Here is a 19,477-nt window from a genome sequence, read left to right on the forward strand (position 1 = left end):
GGAATTATGAAAAGAGTACTGGCTTTGGAGTCAGGAAAGATGGACTCAAATTATCCCTCTTTCTTACACTAGTACTGATGGCAAATCACTTAATCTTTCTGAGCCTCAGATTCATCATCTGCAAACTGGGTATAATACTTGTAGTATATTTCCCAGGGTTATTGTAAGGATCAAATGAAATTAATGCATTAGCTTTAGCTGGTCCAAATATCATCCTATACTGTAATAATGACTTTTAATGAGAGAAATCTTCAAGGTAGAGAAAAATATCTATATATGTGGATATAGATAAATCCCTATAACTATGTAGACATATGGGTATCTATATTATTTATTGTCTGTTTGAATGTCTAATTGCTTATTTATCACCTAGTAGTAGGCCTCCACCAATAGAGGATGACCATGGATCAGTGCCTTGAAGAGCCACAGGCCACAGTGTGGCTGTGCAGTCCGATACGGGAGCCACAGCTCCTGAGTGACTTATAACCTGTAACTGCCACATCCCGTGTTGTATCTATCCCATGAGGAGTAGCTGGAGTGTCCTCTCCAGGGTGCTGGCCTGGGCGCATCAATATGGAAAACAAGCTGTTGCCCATGCAGCAGGTTTTCCCTCTCCGAGACATTGGTGGATCCAAAGGAGAGGCAGAGCCAAAATACAGCTTGGCACCAATGACGCCCCAGGAGTTGCCAGAGGGATGTGATGTCCAACATCCAACTGCCTCAGGGACTCTGACTTCTGATTTTTCCTCGGGGTTAACTCCCGAAGCCTTTCCCATATATAGGTATAGCTGCAAGGCAGTGGAGGTTTAAAATCAGGGTTCCTTCCCCTAGGTGGGTTGTCTGCCAAGGCTAATGAGCCCCACCTGCCTGAAGTGACTAGTTTTAAGGCGCCAGTGACTCACCTTCACCCCTTCTCCTGTTAATAGAAACAGTTCTGCCACAAGAAGGCCAGGAGTTGGACTTCGGTTGTCAGAGGCTATTTGAGACACATGCCATTGGAGCATTTTATAGATAGTGGGAGCTTATCCCCACTCCCTCCCCAGCATGACAAACCTTTGGAACCATTTATCACCTATATATTCAAGTATCTATCATCTATATACTGTCTCTATGTCTATCAGTCTATTTGTTCATCTAGTCTTTCATCCATTCATCTATCTACATCTATCATCCACCTATCCATATATCTACTATATATATGTCCATCCATCTGTCCATCCGTTCTTTCATCCATTCATCTATATCTCTATCATCTATCTATATCTATCATCCATCTATCTACTATCTGTATGCACATCCATCCATAGTCTATCCATTCATCTATGTACCTGTCTTTTGCTGTTGTTATTAGTCCAGACCTGTTATTTCATTGGTATAGAAAACTCATAGCAAGGGAACTTTTCTACCAATGCAAATCAACAATTGTTCCAAAATTTAAAATGTTAAGAGTTGCCCCTAATCCTGACTTGTCTAGGGTCACATAGTCAGTATTCTTCAGTGGTAGGACTGACTTTGAAGCTGGTCCTCTAGCAAACAGATCATGCCTCCACTCAGTGTATTTTCATATTGCTGAGATCCACTAACTGTATTCTTACCTTTTCCACTGATGCAAATTCCAACTCCTCTCTATGTCTCTATAGATGGTCTTCATGATCTTTTATGGAAGAAAAAAACCTATCATTAATGGTCAAACATCTGGAAATACGCTTTTCTGTAGTTAGATAAATCAATTTTCATCCAATGGGCACAGAGCATATTGTTAAGTGCTTACTCAAACTCTTCTTCAATTGTTGGGCCTACCAAAGCATCACAGTCTTTTAGAACAAAGGAACACCTCTAATCTGAAATAAGACATCAATGCAAAATTTCATTAGAGTCATAGTATACATAGAAACAATAATAAATAAACTATGCATATTATTACCGTCTACTAATTTGATCATAGTATCATAGTTAGATCCAAAACTAGGAGAGACCTTGGAAGTCATCTAATCCAATCTTCTTATTTTATAAATATGGAAATCAAGGTCCATGGATGTTCAAACTATTTGTCCAAGGTCACATGTGTGGTAAAAGTCATGACGTAGCATCATAGATTTAGAGCTAAAAAGGACTTTTGAGGTTCCAGTCCAATTCCTTTATTTTACATATTTGGAACCTGAGGCTCAGAGAGGTTAGGTGACTTTCCCAAGGCCACAGGACCACTGTAAGAAGGTATTATTTTAATTCAGGCCTTCCTCACTACAAATCCATCATTATATCCTCTACACTATGCTCACTACACTATGCTGATTCTATAAGGGCGAGTTATTCCCTCTCCCAAGATCTCAATTTCCTCATCTCTAAAAGATGGAGGTTGGATTTCCTGGCCTCTGAGGGCCCTGAAAAATTTCTAGGGAAATATATTTACCTTGTATCCTAGTTGTTGTTCTCTTTCCTAGTTGATTTGTACTGAGGAATGACTTTTCTTTACTTTTTTTGTCAAGTAACATCTCTGAAATTCCAGAATAGACTCAGCTATATGCCTAAATCATTAGAAAAGTGGACCATGTTCCAAAATTCTCAAGTGTGTTGGGTTAGATCCTGAAATTGCGCATGACAGTAAAACCAGTTCTCTGAACATGATCCAACCAAAAGACTGCAACAGGTGAATAATACATGGAAGAGGGACCATTTTTGCCATGCTACATTTCCCTCTGCTAATACTGAGCACAGCATTCAAGTGAAGCTTTATTTGGTTCAACTCTTTTATATAGCTTCATTACATAAGATGCTAGCCTGCATTAGCCACTTACTAGATAAATACAGGAAAACTGCCTGTCATTTATTGGTTTATCCATTGTCATCTCAAATAGGATGGAGTACTCTGATTTCAAAGTGACAGCTGGTGGTGTCTCTTCCTAATACATGCTAATCCAGTTTTTATTATGGAAAAACTGCCTGTGCTTTCAGACAGCGAAAGGGAGTTACTAAATGTAATCACTAAGGAGGGAACCTTGGGATTGCAAACATAAAAAACTAAAATGAACAGTTTTCTCATTACAGAATGGTTTCCTGATTAAATACAGATTAAGTGCAGGGGAAAAATCATTTAAAGACCTGACATTCTATGTTGATTATATATCTGGATATGGATAGGTGTATATGATTTTGTTCTCTGCTAAAAAGTGAATGATCATAGCTGGTAACATATTTACTGTATATCTGGATATGAATAGGTATATATGATATTGTTCTCTGCTAAAAATGAGCATAAACATAGCTGGCTAAAATGCTGTAGAATCCTCATTTTTTAGTTTCCTATCACTTTCAGAGACACAGAAGTAACACGTGCCCTTTAGACTGTAGGGAAGTTTTAGTTTGTTACTCCTGGCACTGTTGTTCCCAAACATAAATCAAGAAATCAGGCGCAAGATCTCCAAAGGGGTAAACCTCATTATAAAGTGTGGGTAAGAAACAAGGCGAATATCTTCTTATGTACTGTGGGAGTCCCTCTTCCAACCCTCCATGCCTTATTTATTCCCCAAACATGATAATTTAGATTCTTCTTATATCATATGGATAAATAGCTCATCGGAATTTTAACTCCTGGCTGTCAGTTGCAAAGGCCATCCAACTATTTCATTATATCCTAATTAATAATATGCTTCAATAAAAACATTCCATCACTACATTATTTAGCAGCAAGAGCACATCTCCTGGTAAATACTAGTTGTTGGAGTAAGCTATTGGAGTAATTCTTTTGTAGGCAGAGGCAGGGGGACTCAGAGGAATTAATGTATGGAAATGATGATATGGGATCTAGCAGAGGAACTGTGGTCTCTCCTTTTCAGTCTGGGAAGTAGTTTTGTGTTCCATTATTCACCTTCTTAAATCACAAACACAAATAACTGCACTGAAGTTAGCTAATTATGCCAACAACTGTTCAGTCACCAGCACAATTAACCATCTGACCTAATTTTGAAAATATAAGTCAGGGGTTCTTAACCTGGGATCTGTGAACTTTTAAAAAAAGCACTTTTGATAACTATTTCATTTTAATTATTTCCTTTATAATTCTATGTGTTTTATTTTATGTATTCATTTTTTTCTGAGAGGGAATTCAAAGACTCCATTGGATTACCAGAGGGGCCTATAACAATTTTTAAAAAAGGTTAAGGATTACTGAGTGAATGTTCATTGATTCTATATCCTGGTGCAATTTGATGCCATCAAACACTCTTGGATGCAGGTTGGCCTGGAGCTAATGGCATGAGCTAATGGCCCTGTAGAAGCTCCTTTCAAAATCCAGCAGTCAGTGTCAACGAATGCTCCCTTTGCCAACCCATGAATCCAGAAGCACAAATAAACATGCCCAGAACTGAAAATTAATTTGAGATATTCTGCATAAGCCAAACCCAGCACTACCCTTTAGCCTGTGGACAAAGCTCTTACCCAAATTGAATTATGTTAGATGACAAAGCTGTATCTTAGACTATGCAGTCAGTAGCTTTAAGTATTTTATTATGTTTTCTTTATAAATAGGCCCATTGCTTTGCAAAGGTCATCAAGTCAGTCACTTAAATGAAATCAGTGGTTGATTTTTAAAATATTTCAGATTTTAACTGATCTCTCCTATTAAAGGAGAAATAACCAACCCATCCGAGTATCACTCTCTCCAGAAAATCCAAACCCCAAATCTTTTAGAAAGTACAAGTTTGATAAGTGGTACACATTTTATCACTGTTTTCCCTCCTAAAATTATAGTGTTTGGTTTCATTTAATATATGCATCTAAACAATGAATCCATTAACATGCATTTAAAGTACTTACTCTGTGCCAGACACCTTTTCCATCACTGGCAACAAAGCCAAGGTAAAAAATAGTCCCTGTCCTCAAGTACCTTACATTTAAATTAGACAGAAATGTAAAGATGTACATACACACAAATTTACATACAAGGCAATCTTTTTTTTTTTAAGTGAGGCAATTGGGGTTAAGTGACTTGACCAGGGTCACACAGCTAGTAAGTGTTAAGTGTCTGAGGCCGGATTTGAACTCAGGTACTCCTGACTCCAGGGCCGGTGCTCTATCCACTGTGCCACCTAGCTGCCCCTCATACAAGGCAATCTTAAAGGAGAAGGCTGTAGAAGTTAGAGGATGAGGGAAAGGCATCCTACAGATGGTCCACTTGACCTGAGATTTGAAGGAAACTAGGCATTTTAAAAGGCAAAGGTGAACGAAGGCATTCCTAGCTTCACTGAAGCCAACAATGTTGGGCACAAATTGGCAAGGAGCTAATGGCCTAGTAGAACTTTTTAAAGAATTTAACAGTCAGTGTCAACTACCACACACTGACCAAGCCTTTCAAAGGCTAAGACAAGATAAGGATTTTCAGTGAGGGAGATTAAGAGGAACAAAAGAAATAGGGAGTTGAAGTAGTAAATATGTAAAAGAAATGAGCTCAGACTACTTGAAACCTTCCTGGATATCTATGGCAACTTTGACATGTATAAAACTAGCTGTATTGATTCACATAGACCAGAGACCTCTGTAGCTAAGTTGAGGATTGATTTAACCTCTCAAGAAGTCTAGGATGAATTAGATTATGCTGATATTGATGGACATCAAAAGGTGAATTTTCAGACTTTCTAACTGTTTTAACAGATGATGACCACATTTCATCCAGCCTATAGTCCCAGAAACTGGCCCTAACTCACATCTTGCTTATTCCACAGGGATCCTGCTGTTTGAAATGTTGTAAAAGGTAGTAGAAACTTCAGCCCTTTCCAAAAAGTTTATAATAAACTTATAATATTATTCTCTGGAGAAAACAGAACAAAAATCCAAAACCATGGATATGCTGTGAAACATTGGAGACACTATAAAAAAAAGCATTAGTGTGCATTGTTGGTGGAGCTGTGAACTGATCCAACCATTCTGGAGAACAATTTGGAATTATGCCCAAAGGGCTATAAAGCTGTGCATGCCCTTTGACCCAGCAATACCACTATTGGGTCTTTTCCCCAAAGAGATCATAAAAAGGGAAAAGGACCCACATGTACAAAATTATTTATAGCTGCTCTTTTTGTGGTGGCAAGGAATTGGAAATTGAGGGGCTACCCATCAATTGGGGAATGGCTGAACAGGTTGTGGTATATGAATGTAATAGAATTCTATTGTGCTGTAAGAAATGATGAGCAAGCAGATTTCAGAGAAACCTGGAAGGACTTGCATGAACTGATGATGACTGAGATGAGCAGAACCAGGAGAACATTGTGCACAGTATCATCAACATTATGTGTTGATCAACTGTGATAGACTTGATTTTTCTCAGCCATACAATGGTACAAGAAAGTTCCAAAGGACTCATGATAGAAAAGGCTCTCCAAATCCAGAAAAAAGAGAACTGTGGAATATGGATACAGATTTAATCATACTATGGTGCTGTTGTTTTTCTTTTTTGAGGTTTTTCCTTTTTTGCTCTGATTCTTCTCTTATAACATGACTAATGCAGAAATAGGTTTAATGTTATTGTACATATGTGGCCTATATTGGATTGCTTATTGTCTTGGGGGCTGGGAAAGGGAGGGATGAAGAAAAATCTGAAACTAGAAATCTTATAAGAACAAATGTTGAAAACTATCTCTACATGTAACTGGAAAATAATAAAATACTTTTATAGTGTTTTTTTTAAAAAAGCATTAGTGGAGAAAAAAAAGAGGTACACATCTGGGAGGGGCCCAATGACTCCATACCAGTTGAGCTGTCTTAGTCTTTGTTTCTGTTAAAAATGAGTGAGTAGGGCAGCTAGGTGGCGCAGTGGATAAAGCACCAGCCCTGGATTCAGGAGAACCTGAATTCAAATCTAGCCTCAGACATGACACTTACTAGCTATGTGACCCTCTGCAAGTCACTTAACCCTCATTGCCCCACCCCCCAAAAAAAAAAAGAATGAGTGAGAAGTATATAATGAAACTAACATTCCTAGGAAAGCTGAAGAAGTAGTTTCTGTGCTAATATATAATGTTTCTGCTGTTTTCAAATGTAGAGCTGATGATTATGAACCATTCAGAAACTCATATGGGTTGGAGATGCTGAGGATGAAAAATATCTGCGTCTTGGAGTTCTATTTTTTCCCTAGAAAGTAATGGAAAGGTATTGATATCATATATAAAATAGGATTTTATAAAAATTTAGAATTTACAGCCCAGCCCAAAGTAAACCATTAAGAAAAGTGACAATGCATAATAATAGGTGAAGCAGCTTGCCTTAAACAACAGAGAAAGAAAGCCTCTGCTGAATACCACTTAAGAGAAGGTTGGTGGCAATTGTCTGGCAATTGGTTGATCAGGATGGCTCATTTCTTCTCCATGGAAGCTACATTCCTAGATGATGGCTGTGAAAGCTGAGCTGGAAACCAGTCAGAGGAATGCTGCCACTCCAGAGCTTTTCTGCAGATGATAATTGAAGTGGATGAGTTTATCAAGTGGGAGAAGGCAAAAATAGAAGAGAAGGCTCAAGAGCATTAAGGTGTACTCTTAGAGGAGACTGAGGAGTGTTCCGATAGGTAGGAGGAGAGAGCCAAGGGGAATAGTGTTAAGCAGTAGAAAGATCTGCTGAATTTCTCATGTAAAATTGATGTCGATCTAATTGGGCTGGATGCTAGAACTGAAAATTAGTAAGGGGCTATATCCAAGGCAATCCATGCCACTTTTAAGTAGTTCTAATTGTTAAGAAGTATTTTCTCAAGTCAAGTATAAACTTTCCTCTTTTCAGTTTCTAAATTACTTCCAGTTCTGCCTAGTAGTATTTGATTTCCTCCAAAAAAGTTCTTGAAGGGCTTTAAAGTGCTTGTAGGCAATTCTCTGTCTTCCTTTAATTCTCTTTTCTTCCTATTTGTGTCGGCTTGGGAATATGAAGGTGTGTACTCATATACTTTATTAGAAAGCATATCATAGACAAGAGGTGCAAAACTCACTGCCTGAGGCTGTAAAACTTCTGAATCCTCTGGAACCAGATTAAAATATAATTGGAAAATGTTTAACAAAATGAATAAAAATACAATGCAACATAGATAGTGTTAATTTGTGGTTGTCTAAGTTTTCTAACCATTCTATCCATAGAAATCTATTTCTGTTTGAGTTTGACACCATTATTGTAAACTGAAGGAAGACATGGGAAGGAAACAAAAACTAGGAAAACACTGTTGATCCCATATCCTCAAAGGTTCAGAGTGCATAGTGACTACTTCAGATGGTTGCATAGATGAGTTTATCTATAGTTGTCTGGTTGTTGATATTGCATAGTACTCTCATTTTACTGCCCTCTAGTTCTTTTTAATTGATAGGACTTATGTTTGTTGACCAGAATCAATATCATCCCCCCTATAAGGTTTATAAAGAATTTGGATAAGCAAATACCCATTGATTTGGCCACTAGGTAAAACTTAACCAACTGCAAAGAGTTAACAATATTGGTGTTGAATCCATTCAAAACATTTATAAAGCAAGTATTTGAGGATTGTCAACCAAACGAGTCAACTTGATTAAAAATAGTCACTATGAAATCCCATGTACTGGAAAGCATAATAGCATATGAATGGATGAAATCTTTACCAGAAAAGTCACAGAGGATGCCATAGCAATGGGAATAGACTAGGTTAATGTTATTTTTCCTTTTTAAAAAATAAAACATTAAATATAGATTTCTGGATTCCAAAAGTATATCTTGTCTACCAAAAAGATAAAAGACACTATGTATGCATTAAGCACGTTGCATGTGACAAAGATTACGATATAAAGGACCCCAGGTGGTATGAGGCTGCTTAATAGCACACAAATACCAAGCTGAAAAAAAATTGGAATAAAGTAATTATTGGTTATTTTAAATATGTTCTATCCACGCAGCAGTGGCTCACAGATACCTTCGGTCAATTAATTGAATGCATTATTGAGATAGGACAGCAAAGGAAACCCCCCACATCATTCTTTCTAACTTCTCAAAAAGTACAAGGTTGTGGAGGAAGAGGTAAGATTCCTGAAGAGAAATAGAATGGACCGTGAATTGTCAAAGAATGAGGGCTTGGAATAACAATTAGGATGTGTATCCACCAGCATACCGACATGTATTTTTTTAAAGCAATTTGCCATCAGTTATGAATATGTTGTCTTTTAGTTCAAAATCGAATAGCAGGGTCACAAGGCTGAAATAAGAACTTTGAGAGGTCATCTAGTCCATTCTTCTTGCTGAAATGTAAAATAAATTAAGCACTTGGAGGAAAAATTGAAATAGAAAGTGGCTTGAATGTACAAAGTCAAGGAAGTCACAACTGAGACAGCACATCCTCCTTGCTAAGCTCCATTGTTCAGACACCACCAAACATGCCCACGTGTTCTAATACCATGACACAATGGGGAAGGAGGGGGAAGCCTGCTCTGGAGGTTCAAGCTTTCCCTGGATTTTTTCTAACTTTGGCGGATGGATTTAAGTCCACACCTTAATGCCATTTGAGCACAATTCCTGTCATTTAATGCAAAATGATTTTAGGTTAGAATTTGGTAGAAAATAACCGAGTCCTTTTGGCTGCTACTTCCATTGGAAAAAAAAGCTTTATCTTAATTAAAGTTTAATTAAGGATCACGTTTGGCAGTACTTTTCACACCGATCTACACCAGCAGATTTTCTAGGGCTTAACTTTATCGTGCAGAAAATCCTCTTTTATTACTCCCAACCTGTTGTAAAAGCTGTTGGCACAGGGCGATGGCTGCTTCATTCAGAGGCCTTGTTTGCCACTGGAAATATCCCAAGTCTCTAGAGAGAGCACCACAGTGGTTCAATTTAATATCTGTCCTATCACTACAAGACTCTAGCTCATTATTAATGATACTATTCATTAATTTCTTGTTGGGCTGATGTTGTTATTTATTAAAATATTAAAGAAAGCTCCTGAGACACATGTATAATGAGAGACACCTCAGTTTCATGAGCTATACCAGCTGAAGGAATGAATGAATACACTGCAGTTTTACCCACACTACCATACGCTATCCGTTGCTCATTAGTCCTGCTACATCTCTGAGTGACACTGTAAATTCATTTTGTGCACTGTCCAATCAGAGCATAATACAAATGTGGGGGCCCTTGTTTTAATGAGCCATTCCTATGCAAAATGAATTGACTACTGTCTAACTCATCTAATCTGCCTGTATTTTGGGGAAGGGCTAAATTGCCTATATTTATATGGGAAATAAATAAAAGTTGACATATTTTTTTCCCTTTTCAGCCTTGCATTTGTAAAATTTCAACATAATAAATTCTCCATTTTAAAAACCTGCCACCTTAGTTAACTAAATCCCAGCATGACATTTAAATGTGTGATCGTCGTATTTAAAAAAGCCTAAACAAGCAGCTTGTACACTGCAATGGTCATTTGATGGGTGTTTGCACATGCATTCAGGTGCAGCTTACAGAAATTCTGAGGATCCTTGATGTATTTGCTCACCCTTTTAATACATGGATATTTAAAGACGTGCTTTAAATGTGATAAAATATATACAGTAATAGAAGGGGAAGATACAAGACAAGGCACTAAAACAAAATAAAGCAAAACCTTGCAAACATTTTAGGAATTTGAATCTAATTCTGTTTGTTGGAGAAGACAGAAATCTCAATATTTGGTCTCTCTTTGCTATTCACTAAGTGAACCCAGTGAAATCTCCATAACAATCTGAAGGTAAAGTTTTAATTTGTTCTATATAGTTGTTATGTCCTCTCCTATGAAAATAATGGCTCTGGTGAAGAAATAGTTCCTTGTTTGGAAGGGATTAGTTGGGCATAATTGCAGTCTATTTTGATCTCTCTTTTAACAATGGATCCTCTGCATCCATATCTAAGGGAATCTTTTTGTGGGCTTAGGAGCTAGTTTCAAAGCCTTTCTAGATACCTAGCAAGTCTTTGGGCTGAGAGCTCATGCCTGTTTTTTTTCAGAGATGGAAAATATATTACTTTCTACACTGGTGTGGAATAGGAAAAACTGTATAATCTGTAATCTCATTCTAAGTTTGCTGCTGATATTTGATGCAGTGAATTATACTGTGGAAATAATAAGATCTTCACTACTTTGCTTTGGGGGGGCATAGGTAGGTGGCACAGTGGATAGAGCACTGGGCCTGGAGGCATGAAGATTCCTCTCCTTGAGTTCAAATCTGCCCTCACTCACTTACTAGCTGTATGACTATGGACAGATCACTGAAGTCTTTTTGCCTCAGTTTCCTCATTTATAAAATGAGCCAGAGCAGGAAATGGCAAACCACTGTGGTATCTTTGCCAAGAAAATCCCAAATGGAGTTATGAAGAGTTGGACATGACTGAAAAACTGCAACAAAAACTTTGCATTATGGGTCAGTTCTTAATCCTAAAAGAGATTGTATTGTTGTTTACCTTGGCAGATTCTGAAATACAGCTTTCATTTTAAAGTGACTATTGTCACATAGTTAATATGCTAAAAGTTCTTAACTATTCCCCTGGGTCATTTTTTTTGTACAAAGGTGAATAACATGGAATAAAGTACAAAATTATTTTTTGTGTGTGAGATAGTTATGGCAATGTATCCAGGAGTCCTTTACACACTAGTTACCAAAAATGAAACATGTTGGATGTGGTGTGAAAATGTCAGTTTCTTGATCTTTTGCAAGTCATTAAATATGTGAGTTGACTTCAGGATTTCTATGACTTTGCTTCGTGGAGACTGTGTAGAAAAATACTCTTTTTTTCTAAGGCATTATTCTTCTAGTCCCCATCAAGGCATATGGAATCTCCCTTTATGAGGCTATAGGACTGAAGGAGGATACTCATAAAAATAAAAAAATACTAATGCAATCTAAAAAGAAAGCGTTCATCTGTGCAAAAGGATGAAACTATGGTGGTCTCTGGAAAAGGTCTAAAGACAGCAACCTATCAAAGGGATTGAAGAATTTTGGGATAAAGGAAGGCTAGATATGAAGAATTTCAGTCTGGAAAGATGAAAGCTAAGAGGAACTACTTCATTAAAAATCTATAAGCAAAACAAAACAAAACAGAAAGAACAAAACAAATATCCCTGAAGCCCAGGAAGTGACTTGCTCAAGGTTCTCCTATACATCTAGTTAGTTACAAGAAAGGATGTGCTAGAGCTAGAGAGACAATTGATAAATAATGTCATAGCAGGGATTGATTTGTTTTATTGATTATCTATACTTAAGAAAGTGATGTAGAAAATTTTAATAATGAAAATTATACTTAATTGCATGTTGTATATTTCTGGAGAGCCAGTTGTTAAACATTTATAGACTGAATATGGCATTTCTTGTATTTTCAGGATCCCTATATGCAGCACGAACACATTTATATCCAGGTGGTGCAGGGGATAGAGCACTAGGTCTAAAGTCAGGAAGACCCAAGTTCAAATCTGGCTTCAGACTAGCTGTGCTACCCTGGGTAAGTCATTTAACCCCTTTGCCTCAGTTTACTAAGCTGCAAAACAGCAACTTCCTCTCAGGGTTGTTGTGAGGATCAAATGAGATAATATTTGTAAAGCACTTAGCACAGTGTCTGTCACATAGAAAGGCACTACATAAATGCTTATTTCCTTCCCTTGCCTAAATGTTCATTATTACTACATTTAAATATTCAAGTTATAAATAATAAAAGCAAGATAGCTGAAGGTAAGTTAATATCTGAAATCTCTTTAAAATCAATGATTAAAGTAAAATCATTGTAACAAATATTTTTAATGGTCTAATATTCAAGATGTATAGGCAACTAACAGAAATAGATGAGAACCAAATATAGTAAAACTTTTCAAAATAATTGTTAACTGTTAACAAACATTGAAAATAATTTTCTAAATAAATAATAATAAGAGAGGTTGGAATCAAAATAACCTCAAAATTTTACCTTACATTCAGAAAATTGGCAAAAATGACAAAAACTGGGAATAGTCAATGTTGAAGGGGTTGTAGAAAAATGGGAAAATATATGCACTTTTGATGGAGTTGTAAATTTGTCTAATAATTCTGGAAAACAGTGTGTAACTGTGCAAAAAAAATGATCATGCCTTATGGTTGAGAAATTCCAAAGATAAATATATACACCAAAAAGGTCATTAATAAAAGGTACCATATGCACCAAAATATTAATAGGAACATTTTTTTGTGGGGCAATGAGGGTTAAGTGACTTGCCCAGGGTCACGCAGCTAGTAAGTGTCAAGTGTCTGGGGTCAGATTTGAACTCAGGTCCTTCTGAATCTAGGGGTGGTGCATTATCCACTGTGCCACCTAGCTGTCCCCTAATAGGAACATTCTAAAAAAATATCTAATATCTGGAAACAAATTAGATGACCATAAGTTGGGGAATAACTAAACAACTTCTGGCCTATGAATGTAATGGAATTTTACTATGTTATAAGAAATGATGAATATGAAAAACTAAGAGAAGCATGTCAAGACATATGAATTGATAAAAGTGAAGTAAGCAGAGCTAGTCAAACAAAAAGAAAGAGAAAAAAAGAAAGAAAACAAAATAACTTAAACTAAATGCTGAGAAATTATAATAATGAAACTTTGCCCCTAAGGAGATATATAAGAAAGGATGTCCCTCCTTTCTTGCAAAAGTGAGGGACAATTAATATAACACAATGCAGATTGGGACAGACTTGCTTGATTCATTGATTAACTTTTAGAGTGTTTTTTTTTGTTTGTTTGTTTTTATTGAGGCAGTTGGGATTAAGTGACTTGCCCAGGGTCACACAGCTAGTAAGTGCCAAGTGTCTGAGGCCAGATTTGAACTCAGGTACTCCTGAATCCAGGGCCTGTGCTTTATCTACTGCACCACCTAGCTGCCCCCCATTGATTAACTTTTTCTAAACTTTTCTTCCCTTTTAAAATATTTTTTTAATGGAAAGCTATAGCTTCCTTGGAGGGGAAGACAGAAGAATACATTGAGAAATGTATGTGATATTAAAATAAAAAGTACCAATGTAATAAATACATATTTTAAACAGCAAAGTATGGAAACCTATGACCTAATAATAGGTTTTAGCATATAACATTCATCACTGTTTAACTGTATCAGGAAGAGTTTGAGATTCACAGAATTATAATATCTGCTGAAGATAACATTATTTAACAAAAATAACAACAAAAACAAGGAGAAAATGGTAAGAGAAATAATGTGTTATATTTTTCAGCACCTTGATCAGGTAGAATTTAGAATGACAACATCTAGCATCTTCATGTTTCTCATTTGGCAACCTTCAAGAGAAGAGGAAGAGAAGGATTCCCTCAGTTAACAACAGAAAAGTGCTTATAGTTCTCAAATGAATCTTTTGTAGGAGTTCAGATATACTGCACGATGAGTCAAATATAAAATTTGCTAAGTCAGTAAAAATTCAGGTGATCCCTTGTCTTTACACGCTGCTGAAAAAAACTCAAATCCATATTAGAAACTCAAGATCAATAGAAACAAATATCAGAACAGAGATAATTTTGTTCCTTGGGAGTTTAGAGTATAAGGAGTTGTTATACACTATTCACTTAAGCAAGTACCAGAATACATAAGGCTTTATTAAAATAACTGTCCATGACTCAGCACATAAAATAACTTATAAAATATCGTAGCAGACAAAATTTAAGAGCCTAGTAGAAATCCAAGGAAGGGGAGGATGAAAGGAGTATGGTAAGGTTTGGTTTGTACAGAAAAGTGTCTGGAAGGAAGGATATTAAAATGAGCTATGGAAATAAGATGGAGATTTAATAAAGTTCTGAAAATACTTAAGTATGTATCAATTCAATGCATTCTTCATAAACATTTCAAATGAGTCAGATCAGTTGCTTTTATATTTGTAACCTTGAATATCACCTTAGTTATATTTTCTGACCTTTGGAAACTTACCGCTATCTTTTTTTTTAGTAAATATTTTTTTCTCATAGCAATAATTCTTCAACATGGGCTAGGTAATGCCTTTCAATCATGTTGTGTAGAATTTTTTTAATCATTGCATTGTGTAATTGATATAGAGATAGCCTTGGAGCCAGGAAGACCTGTGTTCAGATCCTACCTCTAACATAGCCTGCATGTGTGACTCTGGGTATGTCACTTAACATCAGTGTTCTAGACAATTCTTGGACTATAAATCACAAAGAAGTCCTAGTGAACATTGAGATAAGGGGTTTCCTGAGTTGCCTTTTCCATTTTGTGGGAAATTGAATGTAATTTATTTTTTCTCCTTACCAGAAGGAGCACCCCATACATGAATTCCCCCCCTCCCCAAACCCCAAGAACACATATACTTGGAGTGATAAGCTAAACCTATTTTGAACAGATTTTACCTAGTCATCAAATTGGAGAGGTTTAAGATCCTAAGCAAAAATGAGTCTTTAAAACTTTCCATTGAAAAGAAATTTTATTATAAAATTCCCTCTCCATAAGGAAGAAGTCACATGGACTACCTTGGATCATCTCTTCCTTGATATTGAATCTGATTTAATAAGGATTCAAAGGAGAAATTTACTTTTTAAATAAGGTTAAAAGGCAAATTACTGTCACTGACAAATGGGCAAAGATTTTGCTCTTTGAAAGAGGGGAGAGGGAATGAGCATTTTATGTTCCTGATATGTTCCTGAAGACCTCTGATTTGCCTCTATATAAAGTAATAAAGCTTCGTCAACAACTGTAATTCCTCGAGGAAATACAGTAGTCTTTCATTTTAAGCTTCTGTATTTGTAGGTGTATCTGAGAAAAGAAGGCAATTACAGCTCTATGTATGTTTATCATCTCATTAGCATTAGAAGGGAAAAATGAGTAGCAAAAGAAATAGATGTGGTTGTGCCTTTCTAAATTTTAAAAGAGCCACTTAGTCAAGATTTGACTTGGTGGCACACAAGGAAGTCAACTTGCTCATTTCCTGAAGTAAATAATTGTTCACTATTTCCTTATTTGTTGTAGCAAACTGCGTTCTTGCTGTTTATTTGCTAGCTCAGTTGGTTTCAGGCCTGTTTAATTATGGGAAAGGTTCTAAAGAAAAAGGGTTACAGAATATTGAACCACAAGTCACAAAGTCATGTTCTACCTGGCTTTACAGTAGTGAAGATATTGTCACCCTTTGAAATTATCACTGAGTGGGAGATGTTATCATCTCCATTTCCCAAAAGGAGAATCATATGCCTGGAAACACTAAATGATTTGCTAAGGTCATTCATGGTCATAGCGTCTGGCATGGAGACATGAAATGATAGTGATGGGGTTGACTTCAATTATTTGGAAATCTGCTGAAGCTTTTTCTCTGTCAGATGCAGAGCAACTGATAAATCCTTTCCTTAATGATAATGTATTTTTTCAAAAGGTAGAAAAAGTAATGAGAGGAGCTTGATTCAGATCCAAAGGCAGGGGCAGGATGTTGAGAAGAAATGATAGGAACCTTAAAAAGAAATGAATACTCAATCTTGCTGTAGAGGAAGAGAGGAGAGATGTGAATATTCTAATATACACCTTATTTTTAGAGCACATGGGTTCAGATAAAAGATGAATAGCATGACATTCCACACTATTTTAAAGGGGAAGTTGGCCCAAAAGGAATAAAAATCTTTCAAGCATGTAATTTATAAGACACAAAGAATGATCCTGCTAAGGAAACTCTATAGAGATCAGTGTTTATGTCCTATATAACTTTATAGTATCATCCACTTAGAATTTAGAAAGACATAGGCTGACAAAGGACATGGGCAGGAGATAAGGACTGGCATAAAGAATCAGGTGCAGTCCTATAAGAATAGTGTTAGGAGTGTTTAAGTTGAGAAAGTAATAATAATAGCTGTCATTCATATAGTATTTTAAGGATTGCAAAGCCCTTTACGTGTATTTTTAAGAAACATTTCTATTTAAAGTTTCGAGTTTCAAATTCTATCTTTCCATCCCTCTTTCCTTCCTCTCCCCACTCCCTAAGCCAGGAAGCAATAAAATATGTTCATGTGTTATGTATTTTACATGTATTATCTCATTTATTATGTATTATCTTATTTAATCTTCACAACAACTCTGTGAGGTAGATGCTATTATTACTACAAATTTACAGATAAGGAAACAAAGGCTTAGAAGTTAAATGACTTGCCTAAGATCATACAGCTAATAAGTATACAAGGGATGATTTGAACTCAGGACTTCCTGAGTGTCTCAAAATTGGTGACATATATTAACAATAAAAAAGCTACATTGGCAGCAAGATAAAGATCAAAGAAGTGATAAACTTTGCTTCGTTTTGACACAGATAGGACTGCTTCTTCATCTTCATTTATTAATACCACTCTAGGTAACTACTCAGTGTACTTTATCTAGATAAGCCACCAGGTGGCACTCCAGATTCGATTCCTCTCCCCTTCTTCCCCTTCCTCTTCTTCATTGGGCATATACACAAATAAAAGTCATTGAGGTGGGTTTCTATGTTCGATCAAGCCCAGGAGGTACTCAAAACTTGATCAATATCTCCTAACACCTAGCAGTTGGTGAAATTCTACTACTGCCAATGTTGACTTTTTTCCATTTCTTGCCAGGCTTTCTGGGTTATACATAAATATGAGAATTCCTAAATCTCTCATGACCTCGCCTCTATCCTATGAAATTTTAATCATTTTATCTATTTCATGTGACACAAAAGAATTACTTATTTACATGTAGATTAAATGGACTCTTTATTAGAGTGAAAATAAAATGATTACTACTAGCTTTAAAACTCCCTTGTGGCAACTGCTATTCAGGTTTAAGATCTCAAACCACCCCCCCTCCCCCCGCCCCATTCCAAACTGCAATGTGGTCTTCTATTCTTGGTTTTCTCCAAGTGTACTCAAAACTCTGTTGGTAGGGAATTGTGGATCAAGTATTTTCCACTAAAGCATAAACGGAGTGAAGTGACCTCTGTCTTAGTTCACCATATTCACCTCCTATTGTCTGACTGCTCTAATAATGAACAACAGTGTGTTCTTGGGATTTCCTAGGGCAACTGAAAGAACAGTCGTTCCTTGAATGCACACTGCCAGTTTAAATTTCCAAAAATAAGAGAGGGAGAAGGAGACAGAGACAGAGAGAGTCATAGACATAGAAATGGAGAGAGATACAGACAAACAGAGAGAGGCATGGACAGAATCAGAAGAGCAAAGAGAGAGAAGAGACAGAGACACAGTGAGACAGTGAGAGAGAGAGAGAGAGAGAGAGAGAGAGAGAGAGAGAGAGAGAGAGAGAGAGAGAGAGAAAGTGCATGTGCATACATTGGGTAATGATATTTTGGTCCTGGTATTCCATAAACCAAAGACAAATACAAAATATGCTTTGGTGTAATTGTGCATGCCTGCATGCCCTTTCTACTTCTATAATGACAATGATGGTAATGGGAACATAGGGTGTCAACAATCACAAAGTTTCTAGACATTCTGTAAATATTGTTTTGACTAATGTTAGTTTCCTAAATGTGAACTATTTGTTCAATGACCAATGGTTTAACATAATAATTGAGGATCTTCACTGAATTAATATTGATATTTTAGCATAAATGAAACAAGAAAACATAAGGTACTGCAAGGCTGACTAACAGATTTTACTTCAAGACAATAAAGAAGTTGAAAAAGTTTATTTTATGGTGCCCTCCAAGGAAATAAACATAATTTCATGGGATAGTCAGCCATCTTACCTTATAGTGTTCATTATGAACACAAGAACTTTGTGAAGATAATTACAGTTTATTCTCTAACATCTGTTGAAAATGATGAAGAAATAGATAAATTCTGTGAACAACTGGATAAAAATCTGCAAACCAAGTGAACATATGCCTTGATACTTAATGACTTTAATGCAAAGCTGAGCATAGGAGAGAATCAAAACAACAATATATGTTGGAAAATACAGTTCAGGGTTGAGAAATGAAAAAGGGCAAATTCTTTTAACCTATTCTTGTAATATATATTTATATTTTTAGTAGTTTCTTTAAGAGGAGTTTTGAAAGATCCAACACACATTAAGTACATAAGGACAAGGCAATATTATGTAAAAAGTGAAATTGGTTATATCTTAATAGATAGGAAACAATGATGTCTTTGCAGCTAAACCATAGCTCAAGTGCATACTTGTACATAAAGTGCCTTCTTTTGTAAAAACATTTTTTATTGATGTCCTTCAATTTTTTTTTTTTGCGGGGTAATGGAGGTTAAGTGACTTGCCCAGGGTCACACAGCTAGTAAGTGTCAAGTGTCTGAGGCTGTATTTGAACTCAGGTCCTCCTGACTCCAAAGCCAGTGTTCTATCCACTATGCCACCTAGCAGCTCCTGCCCTTCATTTTTTTATTTGACTACAAATTTCCCCAGGATCTCTTCTCTTCCCCCTCCCAAAGAGCCATCCCATATAGCAAATATATTTAAAACAAGGAAAGAAAGAAAAGTAGAGAAAAAATGAGCATAACTGAATAATACATAAAA

The sequence above is a fragment of the Dromiciops gliroides genome, chromosome 3 (assembly GCF_019393635.1).
Source record: "Dromiciops gliroides isolate mDroGli1 chromosome 3, mDroGli1.pri, whole genome shotgun sequence".
Taxonomy (NCBI): domain Eukaryota; kingdom Metazoa; phylum Chordata; class Mammalia; order Microbiotheria; family Microbiotheriidae; genus Dromiciops; species Dromiciops gliroides.